The 27,353-nt window shown below is 38.7% G+C and overlaps 1 protein-coding gene across 4 annotated transcripts in view; it reads left to right on the forward strand.

The window, feature by feature from the left end:
• The window catches only part of LOC110840995 (CCN family member 2), a 230,268-nt gene that overhangs the window by 49,535 nt on the left and 153,380 nt on the right, over positions 1 to 27,353 (forward strand). Inside the window, exons 1-2 of one of the 4 annotated variants that reach the window (XM_087361325.1) lie at positions 334 to 509; positions 11,861 to 11,940. The exons of 2 other annotated variants lie outside the window; for them this stretch is intronic. The gene's annotated coding sequence lies outside the window, so the exon portion shown is untranslated. Of the gene's footprint in view, positions 1 to 333; positions 510 to 11,860; positions 11,941 to 27,353 lie in introns of those variants that run through there. One more of the 4 variants, XM_087361309.1, reaches the window with a different exon arrangement.

A 27,353-nucleotide genomic window follows, 5' to 3' on the forward strand; every position in this document is an offset into this window, starting at 1 on the left:
AAAATGACCGAAAATCCTTTCTAATAGATTTAATGAGAATCCGTTGTACTCCATGATATATATGGTCAAGGGGACGGATAGTCGGACATAACGAAGTTAATACTGGTTTACGGAAACTCGCAGTAATTTCGCGATTACAAATGAATCACGAAACGCGATAAACGTGATGAGTGAGTCATACCACTCCCCCCTCCCACACACACACACACACCAAAAAAAAAGTAGTGCCAGTTTTATTGATAAAATGACTCCACTCACTCCACCATCAGCAATTTTAATGGTAAAGTCATGTGTACGAGGGTCGGCGCATGCGTCGCGACGCCGTCTCTCGGAGTTGCACATTGCTTATAGAGTGAGTGGCAGTCAGTCGTGCCGTTTGGTACCGCGGTGTAGAGTCAGTGCTGGAACTTAGCGGTACTTACCGTGTGTGTTGGTTGTGCTTCGTAAAGTCTGCATTTATCTTTATTTATCTCACTTTTTGTTTCACTCATCCCGAAGAACTCTGAAAGGTAAGGCCTTAGTCAGTTTTAGAAGTTTAAAGTTGCTTGTAAATTCTTCTGGTAACGTGTCGTAACAACGGAGACACGTTTCATTTGAATAAATGCTATCTGGGTTGAAATTACTTCTTTGACAATAAATGTTCGGTCAATATAGGCTGGGAAACATGTTAGAGAAATTGTTAAAATAGAGTTTTTTCTTTAAGGAAAGCGAAATAAATTTCTATTTGAGTAAAGATATTCTTTTTCGGATAGTGTGGATTGAAGGATGCCATTGAACTTATCATAAAAGTGGTTTTCGGCGTGAGGACTAGATTCGTGTCCTTGGACAGAGTCCAGTTATCGGCTGTTGTGAACACGGTAATGAATCTTAGTCTTGGACAAAGGACAGGTAATTTCTTGAATAGCTGAGCGACTGTCAGTTTCTGAAGAAACACACAACCTTATAGAATTGTTCTTCGAGTAACATAATTTTTGTCATTAGCTTAGGATATTTTGATAAACGTGTTACAGACTATCGTAAGTTGTATTTTTTTTAGAGTCAGCCTTCCATAGAAGTATTAAAGATTGTGAAATTTGTTAAGGACTGCAATAAATGTGAACATTTATTCTGAGAATTTAGTGTTAAATTTGTTAAGGGACTGGGATTAAGAGTTTGAGATTTTTGGAAAAAGCAATTCGTTTTGGCATAGACTGGAATAAACTTGTGAGAGAAAATTTCTTTTTAAATAATCTTAGGAAATATCATGTTGAAAAATATATCTTAATATGCCTTAGAAACCCTAAATAGCTCGTGTCAAAATATTTTTTTTAATGAAATGAGAAACTCGTTTAAATCATCTGTAATTCTTACGTCTTCTTGTATTTTAATACGCCTTATTCTTTGAATCCCAAGAAATCGACTAAGTATATCAAGAGCTTGGATCAGTAGGATATTTCACAACTGACATAAAACTTAGCTTATTAATTCTTCAGTTCCTGTGGGGGAAAGTCTTAAACTGTTTTTCACGACATTGAACGTAAGTGAAAATTTATTTCTGCGTGATGTTCGTATATCATGATGTAACGCTACTTTTAAGTCCTGTGGAAGGAGAGAGGGCAAATTCTTTTCTCAGGCACTGAAGTCTGTTCGTGTAGCCCCGCGTTAAAAAAACCCGCTGAGCCCAAAAGTGCAGGTGAACTATTTTAATGATATGTAATTATTCCGTTCGTACTACACTGAAATGCTCTTGGTTATATATTAAGTATATTTAAAGTCTTATTAAGATTAAGAGTTATTCATACACAGAGGGTAAATTACAGTATAACGCAGAAAAATTTCTTATCTGTCTGTCTGCACGTTTGATGTACGGAACTTGTGAGCGGATTGCAATGAAATGATTTGCAGAACTCCAACAAAAATGTGAATCGAATTCTGTTTTGGTCAGTGTCACACGAGTATTATTCAAATTCGAACTGAAACTCGGATCTGTATTACAAACCGTCCTAAAGAAAATGGTAACCTAATATTGGTCTAGGCGACACGGAGTTTTCCTCCGTGGCATCCCAACAATTACTCCATTCACACACAGAAGAAGGCAACGGCAAACCACTTCTGGATCATCTGCCAAGAACGTATATGAACAGGTCCCAGTCCGAGAAAAGGATGGAAGGATCCTGTTCATATGGACCTGTCGTCAGACAGAACACTAAATAATAATAAGATGAGGTGGTCTAGCGGTTAGAACGCTGGCCTTGTAATCCTGGGGTTTCGGGTTCGATTCCCGGCGGTGCCCGAATTTATAACTTGTGTTGGGCAAGGCCGTGGTCTAGGCAACACAGAGGTTTCCTCCGTGGCATCCCAACAATTACTCCATTCACACACAGAAGAAGGCAATGGCAAACCACTTCTGGATCATCTGCAAAGAACGTATATGAACAGGTCCCAGTCCGAGAAAAGGATGAAAGGATCCTGTTCATATGGACCTGTCGTCAGACAGAACACTAAAATAATAAATATTATAGCGCATAGATGTTCAGCTTGAACTGAAGTCAACAATCGAAGTTTCTAGGCATAGGAAGGAAGATTTCTGTCTTCTGGGTTGTTGCGTCGTGTAGTCTGGTAGAAGTTTTCCGACGTTTCAGATGTCCTTGCTGCTTCCATCATCAAGCCCATCGCCTTGATAATGGAGGCAGCAAGAACCTTTAAAACGTCGGAAAACTTCTACCAGACTACACGACGCAACAACCCAGAAGACAGAAATCTTCATACTCACGGCTGTGAAAACCTCAAATCATACTTATGTAGACTTAACCGGAAATATAATATTAAATGAGGTCTCTTGAAAGTGGTTTGGTGATGCGACTTGGTTCCTTTGATTGAGAATAGGGACTGGTAACGAACTTCCAGGTTTCATAAAACTGGGGGAATTTTTTGACTAGCTAAGCGACTGTCACTGTTTAAGGACTCTGCATCATGGAGATACGTGTTCAACGAATACAAATAAAATATATTTTCTAGCTCTGTTAAGTCTGCTGTAGTACGATTAACTCTGAAACGACGGATTTGTATTTACAGTAAATGAGAATCAGGATCGATAAAATATGAAAATTCGAAAAGTAACTCTTTGGAAAATATTTGTTTACAGGTTTACACTTTTATAAGGAGTGGGGGTCGGTTTTGAAAGTATAGCTGGTATATACTAGTAAAAAATTCAAATATGAAATCCGTGTAACGGATTTTTGTAGAAATAGGAAGGATATGTCCCCCCTTCTTAGTCGTTTCTTTATCTTATGACATATCTGGATCAGGAAGTTTTCTTCTCTGGAAATTTCTTTATTTGTGTGTGTTATAATTAGCTCCAAACCGAGTTCGGATAGGGAACGTGGATCCTAAACTAAAGTGTGTTTCTAAAAAGGTGACGAAATAGGTGGAATCAGTCCTTCTCAGTTGTGCATTTTCATTCTTAGGGTACATTAAAATTGCAGTGGAATGTTAGGAGTTCTTTCAGATGTGGACATTTCTCTTGTGATGTTTTATGCTGCGCAGTAGGGAATGTCTGCTAGACCAAGTGTTTCGAGACAAGTGAAAAATTAATCTTATTTGCTTCTTGGTTAATTTCGCCATGTTTTATGAATTCACAGGTTACACAGCTTCAAACGGGAAGATTATTATGAATGACTGCTATTGTAATACTTCAACAACTTCGTGCTCAAGGTTAATCGAATTGGGCCTAATACACTTTACCATTACAAAGCGTAACTGTTTAATGCTGTTTAGTAAATAATTGCTGTTTATTCTAGGAACCGCACCGAACACATAAAGTGTGGGTAAAATGAAGAGTTAAGTTTATTTAAAGTAATTACTTTCATTTAACTTTTTCCGGTAGATAATTGAAGCAATAACTACTATCTGTGAGGATATCAGTTCTCCGGGATATGGAGCCTATCATAATTTCTTCCTAAACACTACACAGAGACACTCAGTAAGATGTCTTTATTCTTTCTGAATCTATTATTACGTAATTATATATATTAGTTGATATTTGAAAGCGAAATGGTCTTGTTCGATAATAACTGAGCTGTCAACAGTCTGTATGATATATTAGTACACAGCGGGACGTGTGAAATTTGAGCAAGGGACCTTATTTATTCATCATATGGTATTTATTACAACCAAGGGAATTTGGATGGGTATCGTAAAAACTAGGGCAGGAATAAAAAAAAACGTTCTGTTCATTTTTCAGTGAACTTGGAAAACTGCATTTGAAAAGGACAAAGGAGGACGTCCGAGTATCTGGTTCAATGGTTGACAGCCCTGCTTCTGTTCCGACTGAAGTTTTGTTTACGTGGTTTTACTCGGTCTCTCCAGTAAAATGTTGCAGATTCAAAGTCTTGTTTCCGTTCGACGCTGTATAACATAACAGTTGAGACAGCGTCGCTATATAAACTAATAACCCAACGGTCAAGACTACTAGTTGATAGCGTTTTTCGTTTATGGAAAGAATTTGCAAAATGAGGCACAAAAGTGCAGTAACAATTCGGAATCGGCGTTGAGTCTTCAGATATCGAAATCGTTTAACTTTTTTCTATATCATCAAATTTAATTCTTTTGGAACTGGAACACTCAGCGAGGTATGTAAGGTGGCGAATTCAGTTTTATGGACGTCCTCTGACTGCAAATTGTGTAAGAGAGAATAGATTTACAAATCATCATATCAATGTCTTTTGTTTTTATCAAATAACATATTTTAATTCGTGAATTCTTCGTGTTTCATCTACTAAAGATACAGCGAAGATACTTTCGTAAAATTGTCCGTTTTCAAAGCAATTGAGAAAAATTCGAGACCCTCGCATCAGCGGGATCTCGCCTCTATTGAGATGTATGCCTTGGATTTCAGCGAGGCTACAGCCGATCTTTGTTTCAACACGGAGAGACAGCGAGCTTTCGATACGTTCTATATCCGTCCTACGTGAGAAAATGTACTCGTAGTTTGAGCTTCTGTACACCCGGAAACATGGTTTATCTTACCACGTTGTAGTCACACACAGGAAGCTTAGCCTTGTTATACTAAAGGTCAGAACCATCACAAAATATATTCATCCTACGAGATTCTATAAATCAATTGTTTGCAGAAACTATGACCACACTGTAATCATGATTTATACAATCATAATGAATCAGAAATGTGGCAAATTCATAGTTCGTTCAGCGACGTTGCGTCAACGTTAGAAGGTATAGGATTTGAGACTTTAGCGGCGAGTACAATCAATAAAATCTTCTCGGGCAATCAGCCGCGTTAACTGATTACCGTAGGAAACCGACGTTTCGGGAACCAACTCTGTCTCCATCATCAAGGTTCTGATGTGACTGGATACTGTATAACACAGGCGACTTCCGAGGTATCCAGTCACATCAGAACCCTGATGAAGGGGACAAAGTTGGTTCCTGAAACGTCGGTTTACTACGGTAACCAGTTGACGCGACAGATTGCCCAAGAAGATTATTTGATTGTAGTCGCCGCGAAAGTCTCAAATCCTAGAACACAAACAATCAATAAAATCTTTTCAGGCAATCAGCCGCGTTAACTGGTTACCGTAGTAAACCGACGTTTCGGGAACCAACTCTGTCCCCATCATCAAGGTTCTGATGTGAATGAATACTGTGTAACACAGGCGACTTCCGAGGTATCCAGTCACATCAGAACCCTGATGATGGGGACGGAGTTGGTTCCCGAAACGTCGGTTTACTACGGTAACCAGTTAACGTGGCTGATTGCCGGAGAAGATTTTATTGAACGTTAGAAGGTATTGCGCGTTAGAATTACATTCCAGACTGTTTATGAATGTCGTAGAAAGCTGTGGAAATATTCATGTCCTTACATAAGGGACCGACATTTGCCACGTGGATTGATTTATACGGAAAAAGCCGGTTTGCTGTTCGGTAATTGAACTGGGTACAAATGAAATGCAAAGCAAGCAGCAGTCTAGTTTTAATGCGACCGACATGAATAACGGCGAATGGCGAGCAGAGAGGGGGAGAGGGAGATACAAATTTCGCTGATAATTCTTTGTACACTTCCAATGTTCATATCGCACGCATGGGTTTTGGCAACGTCGTGCCACGATAGAAGTAACTTAATACTTTATACACCACGGTGGTCTAGCGGTCAGAACGCTGACCTTGTAATCCTGGGGTCTCGGGTTCAATTACCGGTGGCGCTCAGATTTATAACTTGTGTTGAGCAAGGCCGTGGTCTAGGCAACACGGAGTTTTCCTCCGTGGCATCCCAACAATTACTCCATTCACACACAGAAGAAGGCAATGGCAAACCACTTCTGGATCATCTGCCAAGAACGTATATGAACAGGTCCCAGTCCGAGAAGAGAAAAGGATGGAAGGATCCTGTTCATATGGACCTGCCGTCAGACAGAACACTAAATAATAATAAGATGAGGTGGTCTAGCGGTCAGAACACTAGCCTTGTAAGCCTGGGGTCCCGGGTTCAATTACCGGTGGCGCTCAGATTTATAACTTGTGTTGAGCAAGGCCGTGGTCTAGGCAACACGGAGTTTTCCTCCGTGGCATCCCAACAATTACTCCATTCACACACAGAAGAAGGCAATGGCAAACCACTTCTGGATCATCTGCCAAGAACGTATATGAACAGGTCCCAGTCCGAGAAGAGAAAAGGATGGAAGGATCCTGTTCATATGGACCTGTCGTCAGACAGAACACTAAATAATAATAAGATGAGGTGGTCTAGCGGTTAGAACGCTGGCCTTGTAATCCTGGGGTCTCGGGTTCGAATTTATAACTTGTGTTGGGCAAGGCCGTGGTCTAGGCAACACGGAGTTTTCCTCCGTGGCATCCCAACAATTACTCCATTTACACACAGAAGAAGGCAATGGCAAACCACTTCTGGATCATCTGCCAAGAACGTATATGAACAGGTCCCAGTCCGAGAAAAGGATGGAAGGACCTGTTCATATGGACCTGTCGTCAGACAGAACACTAAATAAATAAATACACCAGCCCTCTTGCCTACTTATGTAAAACCTGACGCATGAGAATTTTACTCTCCACGTTTAATTGAATACATCTGTCGAAAATCTGTTCCTTAATACGAAAAAATTGCTTCATTTAAACACGACATTCACGCAATATTCGTAATCTTGAAAGCAGTTTTTACATATAGCAAGCGGCTTAGGCTTATTTTCTGACAAAGGACAGGAATACGATAATAGGTTAAGTCTTGGATGAAATAAGATATAGATCTTGATAAAATATTATAATGGAATTCGTATGGAAAATCTGAGTAAAACGACAAACCATCTTGGTAACGATATGTGATATGCCAGCCGGTGCTGTCATCTCTCAAAGCTCAGAGTGTTGAACCATTGCCTGTATTTTGTTCGTTTTTATCTCCGTTCACATTGACGTTGAAATGTCTCGTTTGTTACGAACCGTTTAGTTACAGACCCCGCGGTGTTGTTATTTTTACTTTGTACAAATATTTGTCTTTACAAAAGTTTTGTGTCCTATCAAAATATCGTCTCACAAATTTCATGAGAACATATTCTTTATGTCCGTGATCATGCTCGCAAATATATTTTGAATCGAGCGGGGTCAGACTTTTTAAAGTTACGAAAGGAACGTACGAAATGAAGTAACCGATAAGCTATTTCATTTCTTTAAGCTGAGTTAACATTTATAAAAAAAATTTGGTTTGAATGTGCATTGGACTTGTGAAGGTCGACAAGGTAGATTAAGAAGAGAGAGAGAGAGAGAGAGAGACAGGGGAAAGAGAGATCATAATGAAAGTGAAATAATGTTTCACAAAGAAATAATAACTCCGGGATTGATTTTGTTTGCATTTGTCAGTTGTAACAGTTTCATTTCGTAAGCAATCTTCATTTGTCATTTGTGTAAGCAACAAGTCATAATCACATTGCACAAATGAAAGCAGTGTCACGCCACTGAACTAACTGTTCAACACAATAGGTGTACCTCGTTATACACGGGGGTGGAGTTCCTGCAAACGGCCGCGTATATCTGAAACGCGTTAAACGGCAAGCTTATAACGATCGCCATTTTAATGTTAAACTGGCGCCAGAATTCTTTGATGTTTAGGAAATCTGCACTACATTCCCTGATACGCCTAGAGAAAGTTTAAACGTCTTAGGCCTTAAAGTTTTGGTCACAGATAGGATACTAATGTCGCTCATGAGATTTAAATAAAACCACGGATTTGAAAAAACCCGGACAGTGAAACCGCGCACAAAGACTCACCTGTACGAGGTGCGATCGGAAGGTTTCAAGACTGCGCGTATAAAAACCCGTACACTTATCTCAGGTATTAAATTCTTCCATCACCCTCGAAGTAGTTCCCCTGGGAGTGAACACAACGATCTCAGCGCCGCTGCCAAGCCTGGAAGCATCCCTGGAAATCTTTCTTTGTCAGCCTGTCAAGCACCATCTGCGATTCTGCCTGAATCTCTTGCCAAAGACTCGCCAAAACGGCTACGGAAACCTATGAAATGCTAAAGCAAGCATTTGGGGAGTCCGCAATGGGTCGTGCACAAACTTGTGTTTGGCATTCACGTTTTAAAAATGGCCGAACCTCTGTCGATGATGACGAGCGTTCTGGACGACCATCTTCGAGCACAACGCCCGAAAATGTTACGAAGATTCGGCAGGCCATTCACGAAGATCGACGTCGTACCATCAACGACTTGTGCGACATTGTTGGGATAGGCTATGGGACCTGTCAGCTGATTCTAAAGGAAGAACTCCACATGCGACGCATCCTGTCTGAGGACCAGAAGCAGAATCGACTTCTCGTTTGTCAGGAGCTCAAAGATCTTGCAAGAACCGACCCCAACTTCCTTTCTAAGCTCCGTGTGACTTCTTCCTCTTCCCAAAGATGAAAATTCAGCTAAAGGGAAGGAGATTTGAGACGATAGAAGAGATTGAGGCAGAATCGCAGATGGTGCTTGACAGGCTGACAAAGAAAGATTTCCAGGGATGCTTCCAGGCTTGGCAGCGGCGCTGGGATCGTTGTGTTCACTCCCAGGGGAACTACTTCGAGGGTGATGGATGAATTTAATACCTGAGATAAGTGTACGGGTTTATTTTTATACGCGCAGTCTGGAAACTTTCCGATAGCACCTCGTATGTACAAGAAAATTTTAAAGTTTTCAGCGTGTTTTGTCCTTTTCTGTTGCTTTTATAACCTTCTGGTGTACCATACAAAACCAACAAGCAATATACAGAATGACCTAACATTAAAGTACAATTTAAAAGCTTTATAACTTTTATTCAGGTCACATGAGAAACTTATTACTCGACGACAGTGACCCATTAGTCATGTTTTTGTCCATATGTGGCCTTCGTGAGAGATGCAACGCACGTCTCATCTGAAGACCAATCTTGTCCCACACACTGAGTAGCGTATCTCCATCGCTACTCATTACCACATCACGGATTCTGCCTTGCAATTCTGGGGCTGCACCAAGGACGAAGTTTATGTTCCTTCTCTGCTACAATCCATACGGAAACCGCGAGACAGAATCACTGATGCGGTAATGAGTGTCGATGCAGAAATGCTACTCAGAGTAAGGGACGAGATTGGTATTTAGATGAGACGTGAGTCCATCAACCGTGGAAGCGACATTGAGTACGTATGGACAAAACTTGAGTGAGAGATACGAGGTTCTCAGGGCGGCGAGCATGAAGAGGTCGTCAGGGTCTTCGTGAAGATATAAACAAATTAACGCGTATGGACGTGAAACGAAAAGTTTTCGGAAGAACTTAATTATTCTTTTGATTCATTCCATGTACATATGGAAGATAACAGGAAATGCAAATTAATAATTATACAAGTGAAAGTATTTCTGTGTACAGTATTCGTTAATTAGTATAAATTCTCATAAACTTAAAGTCGTCTGATATACTTTCGAAGTTTATAAATCTGCATTTTCGTAAATTTTAAAGCATAAAAAAGGAAAATTGAGACATAAGGGAACGAGAAAACTAGACTTACAATATAACATTTGTAGACATGTTTAACAAATTTGTAGATTAGATACGATCGTTAATAAATCGAGTATTTCACGAAGATAATTTACCACACGATATTTAAGCATTAAGAATCCTTGTTAGGTGGCAGTAGTGTCACGCCTGAACGTTAGGACCTATCGATTATCGGTATTATCGATTATGCAATAAGTGCAGAACCTCTCATTGACGCGAATTCCACGAACATACCACTTTATTGAGAAATGTTAAGGAGACATAAAGGCACGTAGGCACAGTGACCATACGGATTTGTTTGTTAGGCTTACTAATTTGTTAATATACCGATATATGTATTTTATTTTTTTTAATTAGAACTTTATGTTTAATTACCCAGTCCATCATTGACATCGTTAACATTTTCCAGATAGTTTCACCTACTAACCCGTCGGAGGAAAGGATTGTAAGGGTTAAGGGTTTAGAGGTTCCAGGTCTCGTGTCACGGAATGTTTTCGATTTCCCTGAAACTGATAACATTCCTTTTTTAATTTAAATCTACCATGTCTCTAAAGAATTCCATTAAAATATAAAAACCGCTTTTAGTCTGATTAGTGAAAGGAAAAGTCATTGAGCATTCTGATTCTATGTTTGTCCATGAAATGTTTTGAAAAAGTTAACCGCGTCACCAACATTTGCGGGAATGTCTCTCCACTGCGGTATGAACCCTATGGGAAGGGGGGGAAGGAGTGAGCCCCGAAAGAAAAATATCCGACCAATGATAAGAGTCGGAACCGGTCCTGTTGATCTATTCCCTGTCACTAACAAGTTTACTAACTAAAGAACCCCATGTGGCAGTGTATTTCAGAAGCTTATAATTGCTTTCAACCAGTAAAGAAACTCCCAGCATTTTACGGTACCCGAAAGTTCATTACAATTTCAGCAAGAACCCGCCGCTTGAACTTATCCTGGGCCAGATGAATCCAATCCACATCTTCACATTCTGCTTGCCTAGGATCCATTTTAATATTGTTATTTCGTCGACTCTTGAATCTTCCAAGTGATCTATTTGTTTCACATTTTTTAACCAGAATTTTGTATGAATTTTTCATCGCCCATATAAACTCAGTGATTTGACCACCCAAATAAAATTTGGTAAAGAGTACAAATTATGGAACTCCTCATTATGTAATTTTCCCAAGCTTCCTGTTACTTCATCTTCGTTCTTGTAGTATGATAACAAGAAAATCGAATTTATTCAAACTCCTGAAATTATTTCCACCCTGTCTATTAATAAGTAGAACTTTGGTTTCTAAGTGTCTAATACGTTACGAAAATCCTTGATCATAATTTGAATTATGTCAGTTTTTTTTAAAAGCAGAAATGTAAAGAATACATAATAAGGTACCTCAATTGATTCGATATTTATATTAAAACTGAATTATTTTAAGGGACACACAGCGTATTTAGTCACATACTCTGTTTAACGTCCCTGGAAGAGGGGATGAAGTACGTAGTCCATAAGCTGTTTGTGTGAGAAATTATTAATCTGGTAACAAAGGAATAAAAATTATCAGTGATATGTATTAGTTTCGAACAATTAAAGAGAATCACCTGAAGATGATCAGTTTAGGTCGAAAAGAGCAGTGGATTTTTAATAAACAATGACAATGAATTGAACATTACAGAATTCTGTTGTTCAGGTCTTGATCGCAAATTAAAGGAATATTGATTTTCATTAAGGATGTAACTTATATATGGCCAGTAAGTTTCAAGATAATAGTTTCGCACGTTCATTACCCACAGGCGACCATAAGACTGCATCCGGGACCACAAGTTTAATTAAACTGCTTGGTTTGAACGATTTCAGAACACGATCGAGGGCAAGAAACTTGCCACAATGGGCCAGATCGAAATCGAACAAAGTTGAGCAACACTTCCATAGCATTCGTACGTACTCTAAAATTAATGTGAATAAATCGAAAAGCGCATACAAAATGCTGAGAGGAGGATATTATAGGAAGTTGTATATTTTAAGTTGTGTATTTTTGTTTAAATCTTGTCAGTCTAATCACAATAAAATTCCTATTAAAAATATTAAAATATTACCATAATTAACATTTAAATATTTAAAATATATTAAAATGATGTTCTCTATCGAAATGTTCGATTTGCATTAGAACATCACTTTTTTACACGACATGTTTCAGTTCTATAAGAACCATCTTCAGGTGTATAAAATTATATAAACTTGAATATATTTTCTTAAATGCAACTTTTTTAGTCAGATGTTTATCAGATTCCATATAATGTTTTCTTCCAGATTCTATTGTATTTTTTTTAATAATCGTATTCGAAGTTGTTCTTCGAATACGATTATTAAAAAAAATACAATATGGAATCTGATGAACATCTGACTAAAAAAGTTGCATTTAAGAAAATATATTCAAGTTTATATAATTTTATACACCTGAAGATGGTTCTTATAGAACTGAAACATGTCGTGTAAAAAAGTGATGTTCTAATGTAAATCGAACATTTCGATAGAGAATATCATTTAATATATTTTAAATATTTAAATGTTAATTATGGTAATATTTTAATATTTTTAATAGGAATTTTATTGTGATTAGACTGACAAGATTTAAACAAATATATATTTATCACAATATGACGCAACTTTATCATCTCATGAATAGCTGTCAAACTAAATTGTGTATTTTATTAATATGTGTAGAATGAATGATAACATTAAAATAAATTTAAGATGTTGGCGGAAAGGTGTGAAATGAATGTGATTGGTTCAGGGTAGAATATAATTCTGGGTTTTCGTGAGGACGGTAATGAATTCTAAGATTATGTAAAATAAAACAGGGAAGTTTTTCAGATTTTCAAATAATTTTCACCCATTGTAGAGTGTCTCTGTTTGACTACCAGAAATTAAAAACTAGTTTTTATTACGCTTACACCAACAAGACATAACTTGCACTGGGCAGACGCGTTTTGATCTGTAGCAGATCACCATCAGTCTCCTCGCTTTTAAGACAAATGTCTATCATCAGAGCCAACGGATCATACAAAGATACCAGAGCAGTGCAATACTGTCATAAAAGACGTAGGACACTACTTCTTTTTGGTATTTCCTTCACATGAAGTTGTTTCGTTGCATTAAGATATATATTATTTAAATCTTGTCCGTCTAATCACAATAAATTCTTATTAAATATTAAAATATTACAATAATTAACATTTTAAAATATTTAAAATATTAAATGATGTTCTTTATCGAAATATTCGATTTAGATTAGAAAAATGATGGTCTAATGTAAATCGAATATTTCGATAAAGAACATCATTTAATATTTTAAATATTTTAAATGTTAATTATTGTAATATTTTAATATTTAATAAGAATTATTGTGATTAGACGGACAAGATTTAATATATACTTATTATATCACAATATGACGCAACTTTACCATCTCATGCATTAAGATACGTTTACATTTAATTATGTTTTGTTTATATTTTTGAATTATTGTTATCCGTTTAAATATTCGTCATTGCGTTTCCTACCTTTTTATTGTCTTTATATTGTTATAATTATTTTAGTTTTTTTGTTTTGTTTGTTGTTCGTTCTGTCTTGCCGAACTATTTGTCTGTTATAGCCTATAATTTCTTCTCTTAAAAATATTATTATTATTATTCCTTTGTGCCAGTTTCTGTCGTATTTTAACAGTATTTAGGTCAGTGATCCAATCACCTGTCAAATATGCTTCATGTTTCGTAAATGTCCGTCTTCGGTGTATTATGATCACAGGCGTTGCTTACACCTTTTAATCCATACATGTTGGTGAATCGAAAGCTTCTATCTCGAAAAGTGAGCATCAGAGGAAGACGCTAGGTCTCCTCTGCGAATCAAACCCAGACCCAGGGGCATTGGAACCATTGCCGCTTGCGACTGAAAGCCTCTCACAAAATAACGTCTGAGTGAGGACCATAACGTAGGACAAACTTTGAATGTTTGACTGAAGGAGTCCCGTGGGAGGACACCAGGGATGGTGATTCAATAAGGACACGGAAGAGCCGCCCGTTCAACGGAGACGTCCTATTGCTAGTGCGTGCGTGGGGATTTTTCTATAGAAAAGCGGGAAAAAATTTGGTGTGTCTGAAAGAGACGGGAAGGAGTTTGGTTGAAAATTCTGCTTCGTGACTTAATAGCAGATGTTCCTCCTGCTCGGAGATCTCTAAAGAGGTTTATGAACCTATTATTGCGATTATCGTATTTCATTTGTCTGAGGGGAGAGATATGACGCTGTTAAAGGAAAATAATGGCGATGGACGATAAAAAGATGTGATAGTTGTGTGGTTTGTGACTTGCAGTATTCTGTAAATGTGTTCTTCTTTTACGCGAAAGATGTGGTGTTCCAGATTTGTTTCCAAAAGGACACCGATTTTGTATTTGTGGTTCATTTAACGACGGTCTCGTCTCAGACTATTTAACGTCGAATTGTAAGATGAATAGGCTAAATGAATATTGAATTTGGAATAATATGGAAGAGATAGTTCATAGTTTTAAATGCGTCATGTTTGTGTTTTATAATTAAAATATATAATAAAATTCAGGTCAATACACAAACTTTATTTAGATGTTAACATTTAAAATTTAAAATTTGCGCAATTCATCGCTACAACGTTGTAGCGATGAATTGCGCAAATTTTAAATTTTAACATCTAAATAAAGTTTGTGTATTGACCTGAATTTTATTATATATTTTAAGATAGTTCATAGTCTAATTAAAAGCACTATCCTGGCATTTCCGTTGAGAGGCTGAGGACAAGTACCAGAAAAGAGATAGCTATGATAGGCGGGCCTGTACGTCGAGATTTGAACCCGGTATCTCCATAGTACGAAGCAGGAATGCTAACTACTCAGATTTGAATTTATTTATACATTTATAAGGCATTTATAGATTAAGCATTGCCGTCTGGAGTATGGAGGTAAAGGAATATATAAGTCAAAAGGTCTTTTTTATTGGTTAGTTACCTTTTTGTGAACACACAGTCCGCAAATTGGAGTATAAAGTTCCATTCTTATTATATATTAATGAGCATTACTAAAGATTATGTGCGTCACTTATCGTTCTGCAAACGAGAGGGAAATATTAGACACAGCTTTCTTTTTTTATAATGTGTCTCTCAAGAAGGAGAGAAATCCTAGACATAGATTTTCTGTGTCCAAATAACGGGAAGTAAGGTTTAAAAATATATTTATCTTCATCATTGCTCAAGAACGAAAGATAAATCTAATACATAAGTAGAAATTTTCGTGTTTACTAACAGTGATTGTTTTTTTTTTGTTTTTTTTTAGGAACGACAGATAAACCTTACGCACTGATACGTATAGATTTTCTCCATTACGTACGATAGAGAAATAAATTCTTAATATAGATTTTTCTGTTTAGTTCTATAACATACGTTTCAGGAACGAGAGATAACTCTTAGAAATTTGTAAAGACAGAATTTACTCTCTTACTTATCTCCCAAACCCAGATATAAACTATCTCCCATTCTATGCACTGTAACGTTCCAAACGCCTGGATCCATAATTGTATTACTGCGAATTCTGCACACATACGTCGGCCTATAAACTCAAAGACGTGTGAAATTTGAATTCTCTGCAGTTTACCGTCTAAGAACAGAAGCAAACAGTGGGGATGGTAATTAAACCTCATAATTTGGCAGAAGAGATAGTGAGGGGTGGAGGTTAGGATCCTACCCTTTCACATGCAAGCAACAAAGCGTTAATTGGAATGTATTATGTAACGATCCAAAAATTGTACTTTCGGTTCCATTGAGACAGGTCTGGTTTATGTAGCTTCGAAATTCGTTAGTTTAATAAGAGACAGTGCAATTAGTATGGAACTAGTTACGGAAATATGTTTAAATGGTGGGTATGGATTTTGATTACAAACTGAAATAATTATCATCTACTGCATAAAGCATCCGTTGTCATCACATCAGCGAAAAGTGGGTATAGAGCTTTACCATGCAAATTTACAAAGATACGAGGCTCGTCCTTAAAGTAAGTTTCCCTGGGGCCGTTTACAGAAACAAAACACAATTTCATGGAAATATTTATTGCAACAGATACAGCAAGTGTCCAGCTATTTTTCAACATATTCGCCACCGGAATTGAGGCATTTGTCATACCGTGGGACCAACTTTTGAATACCTGTGTCGTAGAAGTCTGCCGCCTGGGATTGGAACCACTGTGTGACAACCATCTCCGCCTCTCTGTCATGCTCAAAACGCTGACGCTGACCGGACAGGAATTTCTTGAGGTGTAGGAAAAGATGGAAATCACTGGGAGCGAGGGTGAATGATTAAACACCTCCCAGCTGAACTCCTGCAGGAGACTTGCTGTCCGTCGAGCCGTGTGCGGCCTAGCGTTATCACTGACCGCACTTCACAGTCGGCGGGAGCTGGAATAAGAACCTCCATCTTCAACAGCTGCAACGATGCTACTGTGAGAACGCGGGAAGTGCCGTTAGTGCATGCGCCATGCTACGTCATTGCTCTATCACGTACGCACAGTCGCTTCGCTCAATATAAGGTTTGCTAGCTGTGGGACGAGTGGGAAACTTACTTTTGGGACGCGCCTCGTATTATGTTTACTGTAACGGGTGTCCCGTAAAGCTTTTAGAGTATATTTTATGGTAACTTCAAATTCCTGTATGTGTATATGGCCAAAAATCTAGTCGAGAGATAATAGTTTACATATTACACCTGCTGTGCAGAATAAAATATTTATACATATTTTTATAATTGATTTAGAGAAAATCACGAATGAAGTGTTGCTTAAGCTCCTGTGACTGCCCTGCATCTAGATTATGTCCGATTATTTTTACACGCATGTACGTAGAGAGTAAATAAGCTTTATTTGTTTGCCAAAAAATAATTGTGCATTCCTTTGAATTTAAAGAACGGACCTTTTCAGTTTCATTTTGAATCTCTTGAAGACAATCCATCCATCAGAGAATAGCCTTGTGTTTTGAGTAAATGATCCTTTTAAATCTTCATTTTACATTTTCTTATAAACATATTCAAAATTCTGCTGAGTTTCCACGTTATTAATATAATTAAATCTAGACGAATTTTATGAATCACTTTTGAAAAAAACAAACAAGAAATGTGTGTGTATTTTAACGGGGAAGTCTGCTGCAAGTAAGCTAGGTACAAGATGAAGGTCCAGATGAGAGGTTAATATTGACAACAAGACAATTAAATAGATTTTTAAGATTATTTTCTTCTAGGATATAATGGCGTTTAATCCCGTAGAAATTGATTGACATTCAGAGGTGCTTATGGCCTCCATTATCCCTTACGATTTATGATGATTGATCTGGTAAGCGCTTCTGAATGGTAAAGTCATTATCTATCAGACTATACAGCGAAACATCCCAGAAGACGCTTATCTTCATAATCGCCGCCGTGAGACCCGAAATTCTTAAATAGATTTTGATGTTTAGATTTGTAGGCCTATTACATTGACAGGATTTGTGTAGTAGCTGTTATTCCGAACCGTCGGAACACATAACGTTAGAGACCACGTTGTTTTTCATATTTAGCAATTTTCTGCTCAACCAAATCGTCTACTTTTTCTTCAGAGCGGAAAATTTCCATCCAGCATAACAGCATACACCCCCCTCCCCCCGCAAAAAAACAACAAGCTTACGTACGGACATGAATATTTCTTTCGCGTTGTCTAAGTTCTATCACAAACTCACACAGAACATATGCTAATATATTCGCCAGCGAATAAGTTTTCGTCTGAATAAAGTACTGAAAAACTGTGGGCAAAAATATGTCGAGAACTCACAGAAAAAGGGGCATAGGTGCCTAGCTTGGCATTACAACCATAGTCCGTGGTACCGAACCTTTTCTGATTCATTGGTTTTGACTTTAAAGCAGTACGTAGATATATCTACCACCAGCTTAAATACGTATCTTCGTGTATCAATATCCTTCATTAAAAGCTAATAGTCGTTCAGCTGGTGAAGAATATATCTGCATTTTATACGAGGTGCGATCGGAAAGTTTCAAGACTGTGTCAATAGAGGGCGAACCGGATGTAGTACGAGCTTCTGCCGCTAGGGGGTGCGGCCTACATTCATAGTGAATCAGTGTGCCAGCCGGCATCATCGAATTAGCATTTGTTTCTTAGTTACGGGCGTTTTGGTAGTGCATTACACCGACCCTCCTGCGATTTCGGAATGGCGTGTGTATCAAATTTTGCTAAAGACTCGCCAAAACGGATACGGAAACCTATGAAATGCTAAAGCAAGCATTTGGGGAGTCTGCAATGGGTCGTGCACAAACTTTTGTGTGGCATTCACGTTTTAAAAATGGCCGAACCTCTGTCGATGATGACGAGCGTTCTGGACGACCATCTTCGTGCACAACGCCCGAAAATGTTACGAAGATTCGGCAGGCCATTCACGAAGATCGACGTCGTACCATCAACGACTTGTGCGACATTGTTGGGATAGGCTATGGGACCTGTCAGCTGATTCTAAAGGAAGAACTCCACATGCGACGCATCCTGTCTGAGGACCAGAAGCAGAATCGACTTCTCGTTTGTCAGGAGCTCAAAAATCTTGCAAGAACCGACCCCAACTTCCTTTCTAAGCTCCGTGTGACTTCTTCCTCTCCCCAAAGATGAGAATTCAGCTAAAGGGAAGGAGATTTGAGACGATAGAAGAGATTGAGGCAGAATCGCAGATGGTGCTTGACAGGCTGACAAAGAAAGATTTCCAGGGATGCTTCCAGGCTTGGCAGCGGCGCTGGGATCGTTGTGTTCACTCCCAGGGGAACTACTTCGAGGGTGATGGATGAATTTAATACCTGAGATAAGTGTACGGGTTTTTATACGCGCAGTCTTGTAACTTTCCGATCGCACCTCGTAGAAGGTCCATTACCGTGTTTACAAGAGCCTGAAACTTGAGAAAGATGAACCCACTCTGCATCTTTAAACCCTATTGTTCTAAGACCCATTTTAATAGTAATGGTTTCCCAAAATTTCTTCTCCCTTCAGGTTTTTAGGTGTTCTTTACGCTGTAAAATGTAAACTTTAACCAGACTACATGGCGCAACAACCCAGAAGACAGCAATTTTCAGACTCATCGTACAGAGAAACACCTTTTATGTTGACCGATAACAAGATCAGAATTCGAAATAAATACCTTTGAATACACGTATGTAATTTCATCGGTATACAAAATGTTTTCGTTCCTGGTAGTTGAGGTAACATCGTTAAATAATCTAATAAGGTACCGTCTCTGATGTTGAACATCGTCATTTTTGGTGAACAACGTCTTGACACAGATTGTAGGTGTTGTTAGCCGTGCGAATTGGATTTACGGATATTTGTGCTGTGCCAACGGTTTTGTATACCTGCTAGTTATAAACTTGTGATAACGACTGCAATACCTTCAGACATTTCACGTCTCTTCGACGCCGGTTAATGTCAGTCTACGCGACTGAAACTAATGATTCGGAGCGCTGATGTTTGGAACTACGCTTAATGTGGACAGTGGAATGATAACTGAGGTATGACTAATAGGAAATACTTTGTAAAGTCAGGTACCACTAAAACAAGGTGTCACGCTATCCTCAACGAACATTAGTTACGAGTATTGAATCTTCAAGGTCTTTATGATTTGATTCACACATCTTCAGATTTATGTTATCTTATTGTGTATCGTGTACGATTTGAACGCCCTGATGATGGAGGCAGTAAGGACCTCTGAAACGTTTGTGGACATCTACCAGACTACACAGCGCAACAACCCAGAAGACAGAAATCTTCATACTCATCGCCCTGATGACGGAGGCAGTATGACCTCCGAAACGTTGGTTGACATCGACCAGACTGCACAGCGCAACAACCCAGAAGACAGAAATCTTCATACTCATCGCCCTGATGACGGAGACAGTATTACCTCCGAAACGTTGGTTGACATCGACCAGACTACACAGCGCAATAACCCAGAAGACAGAAATCTTCATACTCATCGCCCTGATGACTGAGGCAGTATGACCTCTGAAACGTTGGCTAACATCGACCAGACTGTACAGCGCAACAACCCAGAAGACAGAAATCTTCATACTCATCGCCCTGATGACGGAGACAATATGACCTCTGAAACGTTGGTTGACATCGACCAGACTACACAGCGCAACAACCCAGAAGACAGAAATCTTCATATTCATCACCCTGATGATGGAGGCGGTATGACCTCTGAAACGTTGGTTGACATCGACCAGACTACACAGCGCAACAACCCAGAAGACAGAAATCTTCATATTCATCGCCCTGATGACTGAGGCAGTATGACCTCTGAAACGTTGGCTAACATCGACCTGACTGTACAGCGCAACAACCCAGAAGACAGAAATCTTCATACTCATCGCCCTGATGACGGAGACAATATGACCTCTGAAACGTTGGTTGACATCGACCAGACTACACAGCGCAACAACCCAGAAGACAGAAATCTTCATATTCATCACCCTGATGATGGAGGCGGTATGACCTCTGAAACGTTGGTTGACATCGACCAGACTACACAGCGCAACAACCCAGAAGACAGAAATCTTCATATTCATCACCCTGATGATGGAGGCAGTATGACCTCTGAAACGTTGGTTGACATCGACCAGACTACACGGCGCAACAACCCATAAGACAGAAATCTTCATACTCATCGCCCTGATGATGGAGGCAGTATGACCTCTGAAACGTTGATTACCATCGACCAGACTACACAGCGCAACAACCCAGAAGACAGCAATCTTCATCGTATATCGTCCAATAAACGAAAAGACATCTTCGCACTTACCGCAGTAAGAACCTCAAATCCTGCTTTTGTTGTTTCTTTATATTTTGAAATAATAATATAATATTTCAAAGAAGCTTTGACTTGTTCGTTGTTAATAAAATTCTCTCGGGTTATCAACCGTGCCGAGTGGTTAAAAATCACCGATGTTTGGAGGACCATCCGTGTCATCATTTTCAAGGCTGGTCTTAACTGCTCAAACCGACCCACTTATGTACTTGTCCATAACTTGTGCAAGGTCTGAACAAAACTTGGCAATATTCTCTATTTGTGATTTTACTTTCTTTGAAAATATTTACAGATTGTTTTACAGAGGCAGGTAGATACCAACGTTTCAGAGAATCTTATTGAATCCATTTTTAACCTTGAAGATGAATGCGATAAATTTCTAACTCCACAAGGCGTTACAATGGAGAAGTCTCTCATCAACATTTGGTAAATCGTGTTCGTAACATGGGAACTCAGATATTGAACTCTCGACTCCAAAATTCAAATGAAACGCTCGATGTTAATAAAAGGGCGCGGCTGCTTTATCAGAAGGTTTCCATAAAAAAATATTCAGTTCGTGAACCACACCCTTGTTTGGTGGAGGGATTTCAAGTCTAGTTGCAGTATGTTCTGTCAGAGACAGTGTATGTAAATCCCATAGCTTTTTCACTCTAGCTAGTCCCACGGCCTCCGAGTGGAGAATATTAATGACGTAGCGTATGTCGACAGGAACACGTCACAAACCCATCCTCGGCTCTCCTTCATATACCGTCTTTGGATATAATGTACTAAAAATATGGAGGTCATTTCTGCCCCTCCTGGGTCCATAAGTTGTCTTGGACATTTATTTCCACGTATGTTCGTACGTCTGAGGAAAACTCAGCATTTTATAATATAAAATAATTTATAAAATTAGTCGTCATAGTGGGCCATCTTTGGGTTGGAAACGAGACAGAATTCTACAGTTTTTTTAACACAACTAGGGCAGAACGCTCCTTTCGGAGCGCCTCGGAGGGGTTGGTCAAGTTTTTAAAAAGCAACGAAACCCTTCGGGGGGGTTGGTTGCGTTTTAAAATCTTGTGTAAGAAACTAAACTAAACCCCCCCGAATGGAGGGTTAAAACATTTGACCAACCCCCTTTCGGGGGAGCTTAATCAGGTGTTTAAAAAGCAACCAACCCCCCCGAAGGGGTTGGTTGATTTTTAAAATCTTGTGTAAGAAACTAAACTAAACCCTCCGAATGGAGGGTTAAAATACTTGACCAACCCCCTTTTTCGGGGGAGCTTGATCAAGTGTTTAAAAAGCAACCAACCCCCTTTCGGGGGGGTTGGTTGCGTTTTAAAATCTTGTGTAATAAACTAAACTAAACCCCCCGAATGGAGGGTTAAAACACTTGACCAACCCCCTTTCGGGGGAGCTTAATCAGGTGTTTAAAAAGTAACCAACCCCCCCGAAGGGGTTGGTTGATTTTTAAAATCTTGTGTAAGAAACTAAACTAAACCCCCCCGAATGGAGGGTTAAAATACTTGACCAACCCCCTTTTTCGGGGGAGATTGATCAAGTGTTTAAAAAGCAACCAACCCCCTTTCGGGGGGGGTTGGTTGCGTTTTAAAATCTTGAGTAAGACACTAAACTCGGCATTGTTGTGTTGTACTCGGCATTGTCGTGTTCCACAACAATGCCGAGTTTGTTTATACTCGGCATTGTTGATGACGTAATTTATTGACGACAACGAGGAATCACAAATTTTTATAATAAAAATAATAATAATATATAATAATAAAAAAGAAGATAATATGAAGAATTGCCTGAAATTTATCTCAACATTTCCTTCTCTTATTCATGAACTGATCAATATTAAGTTTCGATATATTTACTAACTTTTCCGTCGTTACTCGCTTTTCCATGTATTTTATTTGCTTATATTTGTTTACTTACAGATCAATTTACCTTTTACAGTCATGAGAAAGAAATGCGTTTAACTTTATATACCCTGTGGTACAGGGTGAGTGACGTAATCGTTTCCCTAGGATATAAATTTGTTCATTTCAGTTAATATAATTAACGTGATGTGTTTTTAGAAATTTCCAACTTTCACCAACCCCAGAACAGAGATGAGCAAAGAGTGTAGCTTATTGTAGCTTGGCTGTTTAAACAACTACGCAGTAATAAAACAAGAGAATTTTGTTTGGCACTCAAACTTTTGAATTATAATGCATTTTCATGCGGCAGATATTTATAATTCTAGTCGTAGCCGTCCCTAGAGGGGCGCGGGGCCTGGGGCGAAGCAGTCTCTGTGAGCCCTCCCCCCTCTAGATTTGTACAAATGGCGGCGGGGTGGAAGCCCGTAACCTGTAAGTTTGATGTTATTGGCTCCAAGCCATATATTTATATCTCACTATTCTCGGTTTAAAATTAAATGAATATATTTTGATATACTTTAAATTAATATACATTAATGCACTTTATGCTAAATGTTTCCGTCTTGGATGTTTAAGGCGTCGCTGTGAATGAAATATTTCATACATTGTAATGTCAGTTCTGAGATCAAAGTTTGATTTTAAACCTGGCCAAAAGGTCCAGAATTTCTGCAGTTTCGAACAATTGAAGGAATTACCTTTTTTAAAGGAGAGCCCTTATTGATGAAGTATTAGTCACTTAGCGTGTCAAGAAATGCCACACATTTTATGGAACCTGGCTGTTTATTACCGTGTTTACAGAAGTCCGCGGTTGGATTCTGTCATTAGCCACACGAATCCATTTCATGTCCTCATACATCATTTCTTTTAAAATCAATTTAATTTTAAGGTTTAAATGCGTCATGTTTGTGTTTTATAATTAAAATATATAATAAAATTCAGGTCAATACACAAAACTTTATTTAGATGTTAAAATTTAAAATTTTAACATCTAAATAAAGTTTGTGTATTGACCTGAATTTTATTATATATTTTAATCAATTTAATGTTTTCCTACCTATGTCTAGGTCTCCCAATTAATTTCTTTCTTTCAGATTTATCGACTAAAATTTTGTGTACATTTTATATCTCTCCCATTCGTGCTACAAGTCTCATTCTTCTCAACATTCTCAACTTGTCTACATTTCCTCGTTCTTTATTTCCCTTCAGTGCCCTGGTATTTTGTTTCCTGTAGGTCCAAATTATCTTTTTAGCGCTCAATTCTCGAACATCCTCTGTCATTTTTCAAATTTATCATGCGCTGTCCATCTCACCCTCCTTATTCTGATTATCCTAATAGCATTTTCTGAGAAGTACAAACAATGACGCACTTTATTATGCTGTGTTTTCCAGCTTTCTGGCACCCATCCTCCGTAGGTCCCAACATTCTTCTCAGCAACTTGTTCGCCTCAAACGCAACCAAAATGTGTTGTTCCCCGAGTATGGGAGATATGTTTCACACCTATTCAAAGTAACGAGTAGACTTGTTATTTTGAAATGTGTTTTATATATTGATAATTTCCTTAGACTATGCGAGTGTTTAGGATTACTAATGTGTAATGAAATAAATTGAAAAATCTCAATAGCCCATAAAGAATTGTTGCTGAAACAGAATTCAGTTCAGAAATTTGATACAACCCTAGGGAATATTATGTTGAATGTCATATGAATTTTTTTTTTCATTCCATAAGAAATTCTATTACGAAGTTGCGGACAGCAGTGGTCTCGTATTCCCTCAAAGCTGCTGTCATGTGTATTCAAGTACCCCCAGCTTTCCTGGAATTACCCGTCAACTCTGTTGACATGCCAACAGCTCCATTCTCCACAAGGTGTATAAGAACGTGCGTATCTTTCATTATTATTTTTTTTTTAAAATCTGAATCCCTGTGTGCCTCGTGGCCTGGATGGTTGGTTGTAAAGTTGTTGCGATATTTATCCTTCGAAAAACAATTTGTTAATACTGCTCCGCTGTCACTCGTACTATTGGAAGGACAGCTGTTTCAGCCGTCGGTCCATCGCCCTGATGAGGGAGGCAACAAGGACCTCTGAATGTTGGTAAACTTCTACCAGACTACACGGCGCAACAACCCAGAAGACAGCCATCTTCATACTCGCCGCCGTGTAAACCTCAAATTCTACATGATCAATAAATTCCTCGCTGTTTACGAAACATGAAGATTTATTATCGTGTTCACAGCATCCCACCACTGGACCATATGTCGAGACAGATGAAACAAGTCCACACCCCAACCATGTTTTAGATTAGGATAGTTTATTGAGATGTAATGATGGTACACTATGATGAAAAAAGAGGTATTCGAACGGTAAAATCCTGCCTCACTCGAAGTTACTTTTCTGGGTCCTGCTAAACGCACAATGAATACAGAAATCGCAAAATAATCAGGACTATAATCAAAATTTAATTAGATATTTAAAAATTTGTGTTTTGCTACTGAGTTATCTTGCTGGATTTTGTGGTGATATCTCCCACCAATAGCGGTATCCCTACATTGCTACTTGTATCGGGGAGGTACCCCTTTAGAATCTCGGCATAGTTACCTCTTACCTGATTAAAGTTACATCTGATATTTATGAGTATCTTCAAACGATTCCAAGGTGATTACCTCTTAAGTTTACACTAATATATATGCCCCCCAAACTTCTATGTTCTATTTATAGTCACCTCGTCTCATTCGTTTTTAAGATATTTTACCTGACAGCTTAAATATTGTAAAAACCTGAGGATATGTGACTTTAAATCGGATTTGAATGACGGTTCTTAAATCTGTGGCTCACTCTTTATAGCCGGGTGTTCGTTAATGTGCTTTAATAAATTATCTCTCTGTGAAACTTCGGTGAAACAGTTAGTGCCGCTGAGTTTTTCTCTGATTCGGCTTGTGTTTGCAGTAAGAGGGATGTGACGAATCCAGCGACAACATACACGTTCATTTAAGAAGCCAGCGTCACTGGGTATCTCAACAGTTTCGGTACTTCTGACCGCAACTAAAACATTTACCCACCAGAAATAAAAATGCATACCGTTGGCTTTACTTTTATAATTAGGAAAATTTTTGACTTGTAGTTTTGACCCTTAGAAATCTATTCTCGTCTAATAGTTAAAGATTCTGTCTCTGACAAGTTATAAAGCATATTTGATTAATGTTGTTTAGAAAAAAAAGTCGCTGTATTGATTGACATATTTGAAGAAAACAGGAAAAAAGTTCTTATTTCACTAAGATTCAGTAGTTGTATCCAGTATCTAATTGCATGGGGTTCTTTTTTGAGATGATATAGTACGTTCGTATAGTCAACATTTTTTCCAAAGAATCGGTCTGAGTCCAAAGCCCCACGTGTAATCTTGTAACTTCTTTCCAAACAAAATCCAGTGACGAGTCCATGTATTGAAAAATGTGACACCATACAAGTTCGGACTTCGTTTCGTTGACACTTGTACGCAGGTGTACAAACGAAGCGTTCTTCATTTCTTCATACCATAAAAGAGAGAAATAATTGAAAGTTTTATACACCTGATTTCTAACTAATTAGCGTTAGTTACAACACTATCGTTCGGACAAGTTACAACCCTCCGGCTGTTCAGTCATGGAATTACTCAACTTTAAGCAATACTGGCAAAGCAAAATGATTAGCAGTTATTTTATTTATTATTATTTAGTGTTCTGTCTGACGACAGGTCCATATGAACAGGATCCTTCCATCCTTTTCTCGGACTGGGACCTGTTCATATACGTTCTTGGCAGATGATCCAGAAGTGGTTGGCCATTGCCTTCTTCTGTGTGTGAATGGAATAATTGTTGGGATGCCACGGAGGAAAACTCCGTGTTGCCTAGACCACGGCCTTGCCCAACACAAGTTATATATTCGGGCACCGCCAGGAATCGAACCCGAGACCCCAGGATTACAAGGCCAGCGTTCTAACCGCTAGACCACCTCATCTTATTATTATTTAGTGTTCTGTCTGAGGACAGGTCCATATGAACAGGATCCTTCCATCCTTTTCTCGGACTGGGACCTGTTCATATACGTTCTTGGCAGATGATCCAGAAGTGGTTTGCCATTGCCTTCTTCTGTGTGTGAATGGAGTAATTGTTGGGATGCCACGGAGGAAAACTCCGTGTTGCCTAGACCACGGCCTTGCCCAACACAAGTTATAAATTCGGGCACCGCCGGGAATCGAACCCGAGACCCCAAATAACAACGTCAATATTTAAACTCCTAGGAATTAATTTTCTTTAAACTTAGGAAGTTCTTAAAGCCGGTCTAGCTTAGTCTCACTGTTGACTGGACAGGAGCGAAGGATTTTCCTTCTACCCTGTTTATCCCAATCTGCTCTGGGCACCACCCAGTCCTCTGTCCGGTGGGTATCCAGGGTTCTTTTCTCGGGGGCAATGAGCGGCCTGGGTGTGACTGACTTCTCACTCTCATCTAGTGCTGAGGTCAATAGTGAATAGAAGCTGTTTCTTCTCTACTCCTAAGCTTTGCTTTGCATTTGCGAGAA

Source organism: Zootermopsis nevadensis, unplaced genomic scaffold (assembly GCF_977971745.1).
Source record: "Zootermopsis nevadensis isolate Lab colony 2312 unplaced genomic scaffold, Znev_1.0 Znev_ptg000003l, whole genome shotgun sequence".
NCBI lineage: Eukaryota > Metazoa > Arthropoda > Insecta > Blattodea > Termopsidae > Zootermopsis > Zootermopsis nevadensis.